Below are 3,793 nucleotides of genomic sequence, written 5' to 3' on the forward strand. Positions count from 1 at the left end.
ATAATACATGAACTGTTTTTTTCATCGAAAAGGTTGGAAACAGTATACACTCTGTATATAACATCTTCAAATACAATAACGGGTCATGGTGATACATGTACAGGCTACGCACTTCAGATACTGTGTGCGTAGTTATATAGAAATTCCCTAATCATTTATAATGTAAGAAAGACCATGCGCTCATTCCTTTGTAAAATTCAGTGGACGAGTAAAATCATACATGTACAATATGTAGGCGTTAATGACAATGTGCAAGATCTAAGGAAATGAACCTGTGCAGAACTGATTTATTCGTGTGAACTAAAACAAGTGCCGCAGAGCAACAGCGCTCACCTGACGACAGGTGTTCTGATGCCAAACTCACTGGCAAACGAATGAAGAGCACCCTCCCATCACCGCATTCGCGCTCAGAGCATATATCTAGGATACTACTAATACAGATCTAAAATCTATGATAGCTAGGCTTTGCTATACCGGTAGTACAGTAATAAAGATACAGCTGTTTAACTTTAATGACTTCGCTATATTAACGTTATCATGGATATGCGTCGAGCGCAAGCGTAGTGGTGGTGGTGGGGAGAGAGTGGAGGGAAGGGGCGGGTGGAGGGGGCTCTAATAGCAAAAGCAGTTGCCGCGAGATGGCGTGTGCAAGTGTCATCAATAATCAAAGATGGCATCACCCTTCGTGCGTGATAACCTCACTCCATTGAGTTGCTGAAATCCAAGAATATTCAGGCAGGCGAGAATTTCGCTCAGCTGTGAGTTAACACATCTGCATTGCAGGTTGCCAGGCAATAATTATGATTAGAATTGTGGCAGTTCACCCCCATGCATGCGTAATGGGCTGCCCCCATGTTTTTGCCTACTCACGCGAGCATTCAGGGTGCTACTCAGGGTGCTAATACACTGCAATAATATGATTTAAGGACCGTAAACCTTGTTCAACAAAAATTTGTCTTTGCAATTGAACTGTGCAACTGTAGCCTCACATCCACAATAGCAAAAGCAGTTCAGTCCTTTGTTAACAGCCAACAAATCCATGTTTAACCCTCCTCTTGAGGGTCAAAAGGTTATCCGACACTTACTCTTTGCATGTCAGCAGAAAGTACATTTCATGGTCCTTTCAATAAAGCCATAAAAATGCTAGGTCACCGCTGAAACAAAAAAGTTTTCCAATCGCTCCGTCAGACCATGTCCTCAGAAAATGTCTAAAATCTGCCCTGTGACCTCCAATTTCAGCACAGTGATGGCTTTTCCTACCATGATGCTATACACCGACTATCACGAGCCTAGGTCGAGCCGTTTAGATTTGTGCCGCAATTCTGCATTTCCTCCCTATACCTTAAGTAAAGGAGGGAATGTTCCCCCTTCTTTTACAACTCTTGACCTTTGACCTTTAACCCCCAGCTTCGACATCCCAACTCGTTTTGACGATCCCCCCCGACGTCCCGAATATTGTGACCGTACGTCAAGCGGTTAAGATTTGTGCCCAACTGTTGATGCACGGATGGACGCACGGCCGGACGCACGCACGCTCATGCGATTCTACAAGCTGCATCTGACTATGTCAGATGAGCTAATAAAAAGAAAGAAAATGACTGCACCACTGAAATCTTAGGAGACACAGCAGTTCAACAGATACGTTAATTCATAGTAGTTCAACCCTAAATAGTGCCAATTATTGCACACAGGATTTTTTCACTTTATTAAAAGCTTAAGAATATATATAAGCACATGTATTGTGACCTTTGATCATTCAAACCCAGCTGCAATTATGTAACAAATAATAGTGATTAGATTTCAACAGTAATAGCTAACCTGACGTCTCAGTTAAAGATTAAAAAGATTGATTGATCACATCTCTTTCTCCGATTCACCGTGCCGTTTCATGACATCACCACGTACGCAGATATTACAAAGACAACTCTACTTAATTACAGGTGGCAACTAAACGCGAGGGACACGGCACAAAAACTTTAAAGCTAGCTTCTACGAAAGTCAATGATGTACACGCTAAAGCAAGAGATCCGCCGATCTTACCTACCCATGACTGGTAGCAGTAGCTACTGTAGACCGTACAGGCAGAGCCTATGAGCAGCAATAGCTACATTCTGATATCACACCGGGAAGCATGTGCAAAACTAGTTCCTTAGATTTATACACTCTTCGTAACGTAACCATTTACAAAATGCTCACTTTACATAATTCAATTTCTCATTATAAACATTGTTAACGTTGCAAACACATTTCTTTTGTAGAATATTTCCTCATGGTTCCGATCCGATACGGTAATAAACGACAGTTACTTGGCATCTAGATGAGTTGATCAACAACAAAAATTTACAATTCATAATAATAACAATATATAGTGCCCAATTTCTAAACACAGAGAAAAAGAAACCTATCATTTTTACCTTCGGTCATTCTAGGGGTCGCCACTAGCACCAGCAAATGCCAACCTCCCAATGCAGCATTATATAAAACTATCACTATTTCCACCATCGACGTTAAAATGACTTTCTTCTAGTGATATTCTCGCGATGAGTCGACGGTTCCGGTAATGTGTGCAAAACTTTTGCACACGTGTCAGGCCTAATTTTACTTACAATAGGTCGAACATGGCCATCCTGTTTTATGATTGCCAACGATACACACGTCAAACCCGCCGTTAAAACACGTGAAGCGCACCACACGGGCAACAGTTGCCCGCACGCTGCATGACTCGCGCGACGAGGATCCATGATGTCACGCGTCTCATGTGTCACACCCGTCTCATGCGTCTCATGCGTCACATGCGTCACATTTCTCCGCCACGCTCCGGCGTCTCGCTCGTCCTACGCTCGAATGCGGCGTCGGACTGGCACGCCGCGAACGTTGTCGCCGCAGCCGCGCCGTAGTTTGACGAGACGCTCCCGCCGACAGTCCCGTGCGCAACACCTGTCACCGCTGTTGACAAACACCTGTCACCACTGTTGACAAACACCTGTCACCAAAACTTCATAACATTTTGACCCAAGAAGTCATGTCTGAAGATATCAGAAGCCAGCTACTTTCGGTCAAAGAAATCGGAACCAAAGCCTTGGAAACACACTTGGAAAAGAGCGATTTATTTGACAAGTCAATGAGATTCTTCTCAACCATTCATAGAACCAACTTGAAGACGTTTCGCAGCATCCATAAGCCAGAAAAAGAAGTAAAAGAAAAATCCTCAGTAAAAAAGGAAGACTCCCATATGAAAAGATTGATTGAGATAGCGCGTGCCCGTGGACAAACAATGGACGAGCTGTTGCAATATGACGTGTCCCCTTCGTCCTATTTGTTTGATCAAGAAGGGCTGATGACCAAACCTGTGAAAAGTGCACTGGTACAGGAACTAGAAGCCAAACTTACAAATGATGATAGGAGAGAGCCGGTAAAGGACTCTAAAATGCAGACAGCATGTTTAGTTGATGTGATGGCCAACATTAGAAAGCTAAAAACAAAAGACCTACGGACATTCGAAAATTCTGTGAACATTTTCTGGACTACGTCGCTGCAATCGGTCGAGGGGCTGACAGATCAAACTTGATCTTTGATTCCTATGTTAAAGAATCCATCAAAGATTCAGAGAGAAAGCGGCATCAAGTGAAAGGACCCTTTGAGATGAATATAATCAACTGCGACACACCACTGCCTGTTGAGATGGACAGATTTTGGGCATCAAGCGAAAACAAGTTGAAGCTCCAGACTATACAAGCAATGTGGGAACAAAGCATGCGGCCTTCAATAATGTTAATCCTACCGAGTTCTTGAA

This window comes from Priapulus caudatus, unplaced genomic scaffold, assembly GCF_000485595.1.
Source record: "Priapulus caudatus unplaced genomic scaffold, Priapulus_caudatus-5.0.1 Scaffold783, whole genome shotgun sequence".
Taxonomy (NCBI): Eukaryota; Metazoa; Priapulida; class Priapulimorpha; order Priapulimorphida; family Priapulidae; genus Priapulus; species Priapulus caudatus.